The sequence below is a fragment of the Schistocerca piceifrons genome, chromosome 4 (genome assembly GCF_021461385.2).
Source record: "Schistocerca piceifrons isolate TAMUIC-IGC-003096 chromosome 4, iqSchPice1.1, whole genome shotgun sequence".
Classification (NCBI taxonomy): domain Eukaryota; kingdom Metazoa; phylum Arthropoda; class Insecta; order Orthoptera; family Acrididae; genus Schistocerca; species Schistocerca piceifrons.
The window spans coordinates 689,401,389-689,415,682 of NC_060141.1; the positions used below are offsets into that span (position 1 = coordinate 689,401,389).

A 14,294-nucleotide genomic window follows, 5' to 3' on the forward strand; every position below is an offset into this window, starting at 1 on the left:
AGTTGTTTTAATCATGTAAGACGCTTGTCAAAAATGACACAGTTTTCTAAAATGCATCAGAAAAGTCACGTTTATTGTGCAATAGTATCTAAATGTGTTAATTTTATTCAGTTTGATAATGTGTGTATAGTCATCAGCTAATTTTTTTTTCATCAGTTTAGGAGAGGAGAGTGAAGATAATGCATCATAAAAAAACTGTAATAAGCTACACCAATGTCTAATAAAAGTACCAGCTTTTTAGGATATATCACTCAAACACTTAAACTGTAGAACAATAAAACAACACGGATTGTTTATATATACATACTCAAGAGAGACAACCAAAGACCAGATCAGTGAAAGATGTGACATCTGCAGAAACAATGTCAGAGTCGATTACTCGAAAATAAATATTTATAATTCATGATACATGTGAAATTTGCAAACTTCAAATGAAATATACCAGCATATAAATAGTCTGTATTGCTTATGAAAATGCACACTTCTTGCACGTTAAACGTAATACCAGGTCGTGATGAAAAGTAATGCTCCTAATTATTTTGTGAAAACTCTTAAAGGTTTTTAATTAAAACAAACTTTGTTAAAATTCTACTTCTTTATTCTTCATGTCTACATATTAATTTCTCAACAGAATCAGCCTGGGGACGAAAACATTTCTCCAAGCGAGAGGCCAGTTTCTTGATACTGCCACTGTAGAGTGTCTGACTTTGTTGATGGACCACGATCTCACTCCTAGTTGCACCGCTTTATCGCTATCAAAGTGAAGTACTCGTATGTGCTTTTTAGTTTACGGACGCAGATGAAAATCGAATGGGGTCGTTCGGTGTTGTATGGTGGATGGCTGGTGAGAGTGGACCCAACGTATCGGACTGTTACAGATGTCGCAGCGTTCGTTTGTGGTCTGGCACTGTCATATCGAAAGGGAGGTTGCTTTATGTATGGACAAACTATTCGTATTTGCACTTCCAGATTTCTGAGGGATTTTCAGTACCCTGCAGCGTTTATGGTGGTGCCTTTAGGCATGAATTCCAAATGCACCAATCCTTGAAAATCCCGGAACACAGTGCGCATCACTTTGGCTGCTGAAAGCACGGTCTTAAACTTTTTAGGAGTCAGTTATCCCTTTGGATGGAACTCCACTCACGCTGTCTTCTTTTCGCGGTCAAAATCACCAGCCGCTGTGTTGTTAAGAAACCTATCACCATCATGCTCAAAACGCAAAAGAAAACAACAGAAATTGACACAGTTTTCTCTTACCGCAGTTCTGCAATGATGGCCTGTAGATGCTCTCGTGATAAACCACACTTACCTGAGAGCTGTGTTCGTGTTGTCCGACGACTTTCCCTGTTGAGGTCAGCAACCTGATTCCGATGAGTCTCGTCGGTTGCCATACGTGGTCGTCCACTACGAGCTCTGTCATACACTTTGAGTTTGGAGCCATCTTTTCCTTCCTTATGAGCACGAACCACCCAATGTCCCACGACAATGATTCCATACAAGCATCACCGTACACTGCTTTCATTCTTCTTTGGATTTCAATTGGAGGCACATTTTCTGCGGTTAGAAACTCTATTACAGCACGCAGAATAAAAATTTTGGTGTCATGAGTTTTCAGCATGCCTTCATATATATAATACTGTATCTCTACTAAAATTCGAGCTAAATGAAATTGCAATAATAGTAAGATTCCTTACACTCTGAAAGTACAATTAAGTTTCAGATTAAATATTGCCACATCTAAACTGTTTGTATTACTTATTAGGTATTCGTAGCTAACAGAGTGGCTCTATTGATAAGCAGCACTCATCTACGACAAAACTTCTGTTGGCATACCACATTTGCAAGCTCTATGGGCCTTTAAACTGAATTTTTTTTTCGCTTCTTCAATCTCGGTATGTTTTTAAAATGCCCACAGCTTGCATGCTTATCAAAATATGCAAGACCTGAACGAAAACTGGAGCAAAATTGAAGATGTATTACATGAAAGATGTCACACACTTTCCAAGCACAGTGAAGCTTCAAATTAAATATTGCCGAAGCTAAACTGTCTTCCTACTTATAAAAATATTTGCAACTTCATTGGCACTGATGACAAAAGAAATTTTTGGGTTAAGCAGCACTTGTAACAATTACACGAGTGTGTTATAGGTATACCCAAGTCTGCTACTATAAAGGAAAAAGAATTACATTGTGTTAACAGTACTAATGATGACAACTCGGGCCAGTAACGGTCGAGAGAGTGGTGTGCTCTCCCATGCCCCTCCATACCGCATCCGAATGACACCATACGGCAAAAGACGACGCAGTGGCCGATCGGCAATACGCGGCTTTATCAATTTGATCACGGAATAAGATTTATTGATAATTATAAACTGCCGTCGTATGCGTGATTTTTAAGGAAGAACAAAAGTAATGTGACAGTTGTCGAGACTAATCGTTGTTGATTACAGCGCAAATAGCATTTACAGGTATTCTACACGAGATATAAACATCTTTTGCTAATGCCAGTATTTGTTCTACTCAATTTTTTTGTTCTTCTTATACAATTTTTTATCTGTGTATGTGACAATGACAAAAATGACTGACGTATGGAGAAAAATATGAAACACCAAAACACACAACACTTTATCATGCCTAATACTGAGCAGGAAAACTGTTGCCTTTAAAATAGCTTCCATTCGTTTCGGAACGGATGAATACAGGTCCTGTATTGTTTCCAAAGGGAATTTTATACTTTCCTTCCTGGGAAACAGTGGTAAGTTCAGATAATGGTGATAGAGGCGGTTGGCGATTACGGACTCCTCTCTCCAAATTAGACCCTAAACGCCTAATACATTTGATATCTGGTGACTTCGATAGCCAGGGGAGAGACGACAACTCACAAAACCAGTTCTGGACGATGCGAGCTGTGTGACCAGGGACCCTGACATCTTGGAACACAGCATCACCATTGGAGAACAACCATTCTACTATGGGCTGGACATGATCAGCTAAAATGGTCCTTGGCAGTAACGTGATTTTGCAGAGTAACCGTGTGGCCCATGGAACACCACGGTATTGCTCACAAATCATCACCGAACCCCCTCCATCTTTCACTCTGGAATCAGTTTGACATTATTCCATTGCTTCATAGCCCCGGTTTTATGACTTCGGCATCACGTTTGTCTATTGGTACATCTGAGTTTGCAGTGGCTGAATATCAGCCCGCCCTGCAATTCTATGCTTATGGGACTTCCTTTATGTTGGTTTGGTGTTGACCGAGTGTGCAACATTCAGTTCTGCAGTGATTTTTGCAGCTGTCATCCTCTTATTTTTCGTCTCAATCTTTTTCAACGCGGCCTGCCGTGGTGGCCGAGCGGTTCTACGGTCTCAGGTTAACGAATCCTGCCTCGGGCATGGATGTGTATGATGGCCTTCGGTTAGTTAGGTTTAAGTAGTTCTAAGTTCTAGGGGATTGATGACCTCAAATGTTAAGTTCCATAATGCTCAGAGCCATTTGAACATTTGAATTTCTTCAAAGCGCATCCGTCACCATCACTCAGCCTTCACTATCGTACGCATTGTGACTCAGCGGCTCATGTTTTTCTGATTTTCCTGTGAGAGGTATAAATCTTCGTTACGATGCCTTCTGGAACACCATACTATCTTGGTTGCGAAAGCACGTGCTATAAGAGCACCAACAATCTTCCCACGTACACTGAGCTCCGGCGTCATGCTCTCAAAGCCACGCAGAACACTGTTCTGACTTGTATTGACACTTGCAATGTATTGAACACATCGCACAGGTGCCGTTATTGGCAGCCTGCAGGTTTGACTATCATCTGTGTCTATGCTCAAGCATGCAACTGTCTGCGTGTTTCCATATTTTTCTCCAACCCCTGTCTGTTTTCCGCAAGCCACATTACAGTGCACGACGGAGGGTAATTCGTATCAATATTAACTCCTTTGTGTACTGTTTTATTCACTCAGTAAGTCAGTGCCGCACCTTATTTCTCTAACCTTCTTCTCATCAACTATATGTAAGATATACAATGGAAGCAGCATCATTTAAGCAGTTTTCCTCGAATATGGCTTCTAAAAGCTTACGAGATCTTTTGACAAAATTTTCGGCTCTCTTCGAGAGATCCCTATTTGGTTCCGTGTACGAGGTGCATTCAAGTTCTAAGGCCTCCGATTTTTTTTTCTAATTAACTACTCACCCGAAATCGATGAAACTGGCGTTACTTCTCGACGTAATCGCCCTGCAGACGTACACATTTTACACAACGCTGACGCCATGATTCGATGGCAGCGGCGAAGGCTTCTTCAGGAGTCTGTTTTGACCACTGGAAAATCGCTGGGGCAATAGCAGCACGGCTGGTGAATGTGCGGCCACGGAGAGTGTCTTTCATTGTCGGAAAAAGCCAAAAGTCACTAGGAGCCAGGTTAGGTGAGTAGGGAGCATGAGGAATCACTTGAAAGTTGTTATCACGAAGAAACCGTTGCGTAACGTTAGCTCGATGTGCGGATGCGTTGTCTTGGTGAAACAGCACACGCGCAGCCCTTTCCGGACGATTTTGTTGCAGTGCAGGAGAGGAATTTGTTCTTCAAAACATTTTCGTAGGATGCAGTTGTTACCGTAGTGCCCTTTGGAGCGCAATGGGTAAGGATTACGCCCTCGCTGTCCCAGAACATGGACACCATCATTTTTTCAGCACTGGCGGTTACCCGAAATTTTTTTGGTGGCGGTGAATCGGTGTGCTTCCATTAACCTGACTGGCGCTTTGTTTCTGGATTGAAAAATGGCATCCACATCTCATCCATTATCACAACCAACAAAAAGAAAGTCCCATTCATGCTGTTGTTGCGCATCAACATTGCTTGGCAACATGCCACACGGGCAGCCATGTGGTCGTCCGTCAGCATTCGTGGCACCCACCTGGATGACACTTTTCTCATTTTCAGGTCGTCATGCGGGATTGTGTGCACAGAACCAACAGAAACGCCAACTCTGGAGGCGATCTGTTCAACAGTCATTCGGCGATCCCTAAAAAACAATTCTCTCCACTTTATCGATCATGTCGTCAGACTGGCTTGTGCGAGCCCGAAGTTGTTTCGGTTTGTTGTCACACGATGTTCTGCCTTCATTCAACTGTCGCACCCACGAATGCACTTACGACACATCCATAACTCCATCACCACATGTCTCCTTCAACTGTCGATGAATTTCAATTGGTTTCACACCACGCAAATTCAGAAAACGAATGATTGCACGCTGTTCAACTAAGGAAAACGTCGCCATTTTAAGTATTTAAAACAGTTCTCATTCTCACCGCTGGCGGTAAAATTCCATCCGCCGTATGGTGTTGCCATCTCTGGGACATATTGACAATGAACGCGGCCTCATTTTAAAACAATGTGCATGTTTCTATCTCTTTCCAGTCCGGAGAAAAAAAATCGGAGGCCTTAGAACTTGAATGCACCTCGTATAAGAGCACCAACAATCTTCCCACGTACACTGAGCTCCGGCATCATGCTCTCAAAGCCACGCAGAACACTGTTCTGACTTGTATTGACACTTGCAATGTACTGAAGACATCGCACAGGTGCCGTTATTGGCATCCTGCAGGTTTGACTATCATGTGTGTCTATGCTCAAGCATGCACCTGTCTGCGTGTTTCCATATTTTTGTCCAACCCCTGTCTGTTTTCCGCAAGTCACATTACAGTGCACGAGAGAGGGTAATTCGTATCAATATTAACTCCTTTGTGTACTGTTCTATTCACTCAGTAAGTCAGTGCTGCACCTTATTTTCCTTACTTCTTCTCATCAACTATATGTAAGATATACAATGGAAGCAGCATCATTTTTGCAGTTTCCCTCGAATATGGCTTCTAAAAGCTTACGAGATCTTTTGACAAAATTTTCGGCTCTCTTCGAGAGATCCCTATTTGGTTCCGTGTACATCTACGTCAACTTGTCTGTCCTAATTTTGCACCACGGAATTTTTCTGAAATCTCCTGTCGTGCAAACACGACGGAAATATTTCACCTTGAGGTTTTGTCTCTCTAGAGCTGGCGGCAGTAACACCTTGCAGGGTGTTACCTGTACTGATGTACTACATTTTCAAAAAATCTTTCCACGAAAACGAAGTATCTCTTTCACCTTCATTACTACTGATTTTACTTGCTCGTCCTATTTCAAACAGCATCATGCACACAGAGCTTACTGAGAGAAAAGAAATTATGAAGTGACGAAATAAAGCTAATAGAAAAATACAATAACAGCAATTATCACACTGTATAACAATTTACTTCAATTATAATTCTTAATAATGAATAACCCAACGGGAAGGCACCGGTGGTAGCCTGTAGATAGAGGGCAGTTCGTAATTCGCAAGAAATATTTCCAGTAGACAATACAATAGCCAAATTACGACGTCTGGGTCAAAACATGAAATCAGTGTCCCCTTTTCACAAACGTATTTCGTACTTCGCATTGATTTTAGTGGCTGCGTTGTACTTGCTGAATTCAGATGGCCTGTACTACTCTGCAACACCATTATTTTCAACGAATTACGTTAATTAGGTAGTTGTTTATTTAGTCCTTGGAGCTAAGCGTGTCAACTTAATACAACAAAAAAACATAATTGAAAGTTAACAAACATGCCTTAAATTAATTACAGGTCTATTTATTCACATCTCATAACGAGTCGCTGCACACATTGCACTCACAGCATACACGTGTCGTTTCGAGTGACATCATGACTATGCTGTGACCCCCGGCTCTGCATTACATTGTTTGCGCGCCACCTGTCTTTCTGGAAAGCTGTGTATACGCCCTTCCGTAACGGAAATGTTGAACTGAGGGAGATGAAAAGAGATAAGCATCTTCCGCCCACAGAACTTAGGCATACATTTTTGGAGTAACAATAATTGTACCCTGAAAATTTATTATGAGATGATAGAAATTTTTGTTACCTTATTTTTACCAACTCTATCGTTTATACCAAGTCCTACATTCTATTATTAAAGTGTTCCTTAATGTATTTCTATGCTGTGTATTATTGAAGAAGTATACTTTAACGTTTGATGGTCCACCTATCGGGAAGTGAATATCGTAATCGGTATTAGCAGACAGTTCACTTTTCACCTTACCGAACCTTGAGGCGCAAAGATTCTAAAAACCGATCCAATGGGCAGCACCAAATAAAGAGACCCAAAATAAATACCCGAAAACTGCGCAAGGGCTAATACTTGGTGTTGCCCAGATACAAATGTTCATCTAACTGCCTGGACAGCAAGTTAAATTTTGTAGCTGCTCACAACTGACGAAAGTTCAATTCACAAGTAGTTTCTGTACATCCCTAAAAATCCAGAATGAGATTTTCACTCTGCAGCGGAGTGTGCGGTGATATGAAACTTCCTGGCAGATTAAAACTGTGTGCCCGACTGAGACTCGAACTCGGGACCTTTGCCTTTCGCAGGCAAGTGCTCTACCATCTGAGCTACCCGAAGCACGACTCACGCTCGGCACTCACAGCTTTACTTCTGCCAGTATCTCGTCTCCTACCTATCCTTTCTTTCAGGAGTGCTTGTTCTGCAAGGTTCGCAGGAGAGCTTCTGTAAAGTTTGGAAGGTAGGAGACGAGATACTGGCAGAATTAAAGCTGTGAGTACCGGGCGTGAGTCGTGGTTCGGTAGCTCAGTTGGTAGAGCACTTGTCCGCGAAAGGCAAAGGTCCCGAGTTCGAGTCTCGGTCGGGCACACAGTTTTAATCTGCCAGGAAGTTTCATATCCCTATGAATATTTATTGCACTGAAAAAATTACATATTTAATCTCATTCAGGAGTGAGAAAACCGTGGAAAGTTAAACTCAAATAAGCAACCGCATCCAAATAAAACTAATTCAAACAGTCTACAAGTCACAAGTAACAAGTGATATAACTCAAAATATTAGATTGGCTACAATTATTCAGTCACTGCGCTTGTTGAGACTGGCTGAGTTTCAGAATTTTCAATTAAAGCAAATAGAACATTCATTCATTTAAAGCCTTGGCGTGGTGCATACGCCTTTCAGTACATAATACAGACAAGGAACAAACTTTACAGTCATCATTTCGAGAGATTTATATTTGTGCATTGTCCCAAACACTCCATGGTTGCTGAAATATTGTAGGTTAGCTGTTGCCAATTACACAGCCTTGGCTGGGTACTTTTCCTTCTTCCTGCTCCTCGAGATGCTGCGTGGCGATACTATAACAACTTTTCTGCAACATATTTTCCAAAAACACTAATACAAATACATTTCCTGCACTCGTGGCGAGCTTTCTCGGTCGGGAGTGATCGTTTACAAAATATCTCCCAAACTTATATCATGCTGGAGGAATAAAATAAAAGTTAATGGACGAAATAGGACGACCGTCACAGACCTTTTTTAAATATATCGATTTTAGTTACCATTCTCCTTTCCTTAGGCTGTTTATTGTACAGTTTTTTTTTCTTTTTGGGACAAATGCTTCTGTTTAATTATTCTTGGAACGGTTAATATAAGTCTGACACTTCTTTTGTTCACGAATGAATTTCTTAATGTAGTAATCACAAACTATTTCCTTTAAGTGCATTACAGTTTCGTAGATGCACTAATATTACCGTCACCCCCCCCCCTCCCAAACTGTACAATGAAGTCAATTTAAGGCATTCCTAACAGAAACAAAAGTTTTGGACAAAAGTCTTCGATCTCAGTTTGAAAACATTGTTCTTTGGTGTTAACAGCTTTCGACTCTAGTGGAAGCTTTTATAAAAAGAATATTGCAAAGTCCTGGACACTACTCTGAAACGAAATTAAGATCATTCATCTTTCTTGTCTTCACTGAATGTAGGCTGGTGCATCATTTTGACAGGTTCAGTTAAGTACCAGAAATCTCGTAGGCTAATAGATACAAGGCAGTAACTATGTACAAATAAGAATTTCCAGTTATTTAACAGAGGCTTATATGAACTCTGTAACTTAAAACTTCGTTATGATACTGATGGCTCACTTTCAGAGTAAAAGTATTTTTCTACCGGAACTGGTCTACCGCAACATTTTCTCTCGCATAACTTCAAGGAATGTTAAGTATTTAATGTAAAAATGTTTAACTGTATCAAATATGCTGACAATGGAAAGTATTTTAACTTAACTATTGCCGTCAAGAATAACTCCGAAAGTATGACAGTAGCTGAAACGTTTGTGGGACAAATGTTGCATGGGACAACGGGGCCTATGATAGGAGGTTGGTTTTTTGCTGCTAGGTAGGGTCTCGTCAGAGATATGAAAGTCAACTTGGTTTTTTAAATGGGATGCTATAGTTTGGTACTTATTTTATGATAGCGGCTATCGAGACGAATCCAATCATGTGTAACAGTAAGGTCTTTGAAAGCCATCGAAGGTCACAAAGGTGGCATGAACGTCCATTAACAGAAGGTGTTCGAAACGATGACGTTTGGTATCAATGCCGTGCTGCAATCTTCTTATCATGGATTGAGTGGTATTCCTTATCACATCGTCACTTATCGAATAACATGCTCTGACAATTCTCTCTCGCATATCTTCTGGTGTAGTTGCAACGCCTTTATAAACAATGTCTTCTACGAATCCCTTCAAGAAAAAATCCAGAAGCGTTAAGTCTGGCGAACGAGCCGGACACGACACATCTCCTCTGCGTCCAAACCAACGATTTGGGAATTGTCTCTGCAACTCATTTCTAGACATCAGCGAAAAATGTCCCGGACACCCATCGTGTTGATACCACATTCTGTTCCTTGTTCCAAAAGGTATTTCTTCCAATAACAGACCTACTGTTTCTTGTAGGAATGTGGTGTACTTCCTACCTTTACGATTTCCTTCGATGAAATAGGGGCCTATAATTCTGTCCTTCAGAATCCCACACCCTACATTCACCGACTACGGTTTTTGGTGTGCAACTTGCCATAGTCAATATGGATTTTCAGTTGCCCAACAATGCATGTTACGCAAATTAACATTTCCGTGGTTCGTGAATGTAGCCTGTCAGTACATAAAATCAAATTAATAAATGTTTCATCCCTCTGGATCTGAAATTGAGCCCAATGGCAGAATTTAATGCGACGCATACAAGCCGTACCAGTTAATTCTTGCTGGAGACTGATATGGTAAATGGAAATGTCGTGTGGCTAGGGCCTCCCGTCTGGTAGACCGTTCGCCTGGTGCAGGTCTTTCGATTTGACGCCACTTCGGCGACCTGCGCGTCGATGGGGATGAAATGATGATGATTAGGATAACACAACACCCAGTCCCTGAGCGGAGAAAATCTCCGACCAAGCCGGGAATCGAACCCGGGCCCTTAAGATTGACAGTTTGTCACGCTGACCACTCAGCTACCTGGGCGGACACTGATATGGTAAGGATGATACTTATGCCGATGCAGAACACGAACAATACTACTCTGGCTCATGCCAGATTCCCTTGCGATCTGACGTGAACTAACACACGGATCTCGAACCACAGTGGCAATAGTACCAATTTCCGCTTCCTCGTTAGTTACTTTTCATTGCCGGATATGTTTCCAATGCGTTAAAGATCAAGTTGTCCTCAATTTATCATACACATATTTAGATGTACGACGTGTAGGGTGAGTACGTTGAGGATATCTATCAGCGTATAAGTCTCTAGCTCTCACTGAATTTCGTTGGCATTCTTCGTAAATGAGAAGCATATCGACTTATTCTTCGAAGGAATATATCATTCACATTCGCTCGATTCGACGATAGCAGTCTTACTGTTCCTATTACTGTTGTATTGCGAAAGCGTCAAATGACATTTACATGTCAATGGCGCATTAGATGGATACGCCGTATTGGGCGAATATTTACTATTTACACGATACATGAGAGAGAATTGTCAGAGCATGTGCTTCGATAAGTGACGAAGTAATAAAGAATGCCACTCATTCCATGATAAGAAGATTGCAGCAGTGCATTGATATCAACGGTGGTCACTTCGAACATCTTCTGTAAATGGACGTTCATGCCACCTTTGTGACCTTCATTGACCTTCAAAGACCTTACATATCATTGGATTCGTCTCGATAGCCGCTATCAGAAAATAAGTTCCAAACTATAGCATCCCATTTAAAAAGCTAAGTTTACCTTCATATCTCTGACGCGGCACCGCCAAGCAACAAAAAAACCAACGTAATGTTATGGCCCCCCGTTGTCCCATGCAACATTTGTCCCACAAACCTTTCAGCTACTATCATACTTTCGGAGTTATCCTAGGTGGCAATAGTTAGTGACTCACCCTGTATAACGTCAATATCAGTTTTCTTGTGCATATTTTAAATAAACATTGTAGTATGTATACTGGACAGCTATTATATAGGCTGGGCGAAATAAAAGTAGCCAGAAAAATTAACTGACAAAAATAGTGAACCATCTACAATAAAAACATTCTCGATCGCGTTTTCAGATTTTCATTCCTTTAGCAACTGGTTTCAGCCCTTTCCTCAGATCATCTCCAGGCTTTTCCTCGCCACTGTGGCTGCTGGTGTTGGCATACGGAGCGAGATCCATAGAAGTAAAGATGTCATTGCGTTGTCGGATGCTAATACAATTTTGTACACATACGCAGCATGGACGAGTATTCCGCATGACTTGTAGAACGGCCATCAGATTGCATTAGTCTTGATCTTGTTTAGTGTTACTACCAGGATTGTTAGGGTATACTGAGTGTCTCTCCTAAGAGTTGTGGGGCGCGTTCTCTCTGACATTTTACCAAATAATTGCAATTTCGTTTTGGTGGCATATAGCTGGAGTCAGCCCTAACAAATACTGCTCACCACGTACTTCATGCGACATGTCGGCGGAGAGCTGCTGTTTGATCCCGTTACAAACGCTTTTAAAGTGGAATTTTATGTGCCCATTGGATAGAGCAGTCCGTGATTCCCTTGTGAAATATTGTTTTATATATAAACAGAGACAGTGAAACATGAGAAATGACCAGTACACCAGCAGTCCCTCATGTGCCGCCCTGGGTTTATCACAACGCAGCAGCGCTGCTCAGTCGCTGTTGGACTGCCAGTTATTATTTGTGCTTTAATATCCCTGTTAATATATACCGACAAAACAGACACCTCATTAGACTAATTTTGGACCACTCTATCGTATGGGCATGTAAAATTCCAGTTTAAAAATGATTTTGTTTTTAACAGGAAATAAACAGAATGCTTTCTGTCGACACTGGTCGTCGCATGAAAGATGTGATGAACAGTATTTATTTGGGATGACTCCAGCTACACGGCGCAAAAACGAAAATGCGAATATCTGCTGGAACGTTAGAGAATATGTGGCTGACAACCAAAACAGCTTCACATATGCTGCCACAGACTCGTATGGGACAGTGTTATCAGCATCAGGCAGAGTTAAAAACGAGCCTCCTTGTGGTTCTCCATTTGACCGGCTTTTCGAATCATATAATATCCAGATTTGTGAGGTAGTCGTATATGACAATGGCCCAATGTTGGACTGCATGGAATGTGAGAATGTGCATGGTCGTTATCAAGGTTCTGGTCCACTATGTCTGACCACCACAAAGGAGGATAGCCATTCTGTGGAACAAGCATATTGTAGTCCCTTCGCATCTACGAATGCTTTCTGAGAACAAATACTAGATTCCCTACAACATTCTATGTCACCCTGCACTGTTGGTCAGATACTAGCAGCAGCCGAATAGGGAATTACCGTCCAAGCGTAGGCTGTCGCTAACAAAGAGCTGCGATTGGAGCGAAAAGCATGGATTGCTCATGCATGGCATACCACTGTGTTTAGCGATGAATCACGGTTCTGCACTACCCCGGATGACTAGCGTCGGCGATTATGGTGGAGACCTGGGGAATGTTTTCGTTCTTCCATTGTTTTGGAAAAGCATAGAGGTGTTTCCCCTTGAGGTCATTGTTTAGGGAGCAATGGGGTATGACTTGAAGTCATGGCTGATAGTCACAAAGCGATTTCTGGTAACCTAACGACACGTCACGGGAAATCTGAGTCTTCGTGTGACAGTATTGTGGTGCCATTTACCAACAGGACAATGCTCATTCACACATGAAATGTGTGTCTGTGAACTGCAGGCATAATGCTGAAGTGTTCCTGTGGGCAGCAAGATCCCTGGAACTGTCTCTGATAGAACTCATGTGGGATGAATTCGGGCGACAATCCTTTGCTAGTGCTCGTATCCTGTGTATCAAAGACCAACTACAACAGTTGTGGGCCAGTTTTCCTCGGAAGAGGTATACAACGGACATATGACACCCTTCCCATCCACATCAGAGCACACGTCCATGCGTAATACAGGGTGAATAAAAAAGAATCATCCGATTTTAAAAATATCATAACTAAACTCCGTCCAAACAGGCCTTGGAAGGCTCAATGGTACCGACCGACCACCGTGTCATCCTCAGACCAATGGCGTCACTGGATGCCGAAATGGAGAGGCATGTGGTCAGCACACCGCTCTCCCGACCGTATGTCAGTTCAATCACCCCGCTTGCAAACAGTGCTTGGCAGACCGGATGGTCACCCATCCAAGTACGAGCCCAGCCCGATAGCGCTTAACTTCGGTGATCTGACGGGAACCGGTGCTACCACTGCGACAAGGCCGTTGGCAAAAACTATTAGTTATTTGGGATATGGGCGTGAACAACGTACTGCTGGAAAGAGCAAACTCTCGAATTTTACATAGTTCCCGCTAGGTAGCAGCAGTATGCACCCATTTCAGTTCTAGTAATAATGGTATCGTGGCAACAAAGCATTTTATGTTCTACGTTTTGCGCAGTGCGGGTCAGTAAGAACCGTTCAGCGTGACCTTCGTACTAGGTATGGTGTGGATCCCCCTAGAGCACGGAGCATTAGACGATGGCATGATCAATTCCGAGAAACAGGCTGTTTGTGTAAAGGCAATCGCCGGCCGTCCCCGAGTGTCTGACACAGACGTCGAACGCATCCGCCACAGTTTCACAAGGTATCCGCAGAAATTCGTTAGCCGTGCAGCTCGACAGCTCAACATGCCCCTAATGTCCGTCTGGCGTGTGTTGCGTCGACGTTTACGCATTAAACCACATAAAATTCAGCTACTGAAGCCTCTTCGTGTAGGTGACAAACAACAATGTGTGGAGTTTTGTAATTTCGTTCTTGGCTAAATGGAGGATGGCAGTTTTCTTCCAAGCTTAGTATTAAGTGACGAGGCAACCTTCCATTTAAATGGAAAGGTAAACCGTCATAATGTAGAATATGGGGTACGGAG

General features: G+C 42.2%; 1 non-coding gene across 1 annotated transcript; it reads left to right on the forward strand.

Moving 5' to 3' along the window:
• Positions 1 to 7,671: 7,671 nt before the first annotated feature.
• On the forward strand, positions 7,672 to 7,746 carry Trnas-cga. The gene has a single exon. It is a non-coding gene; the product is annotated as a tRNA-Ser (tRNA).
• Positions 7,747 to 14,294: the final 6,548 nt, after the last annotated feature.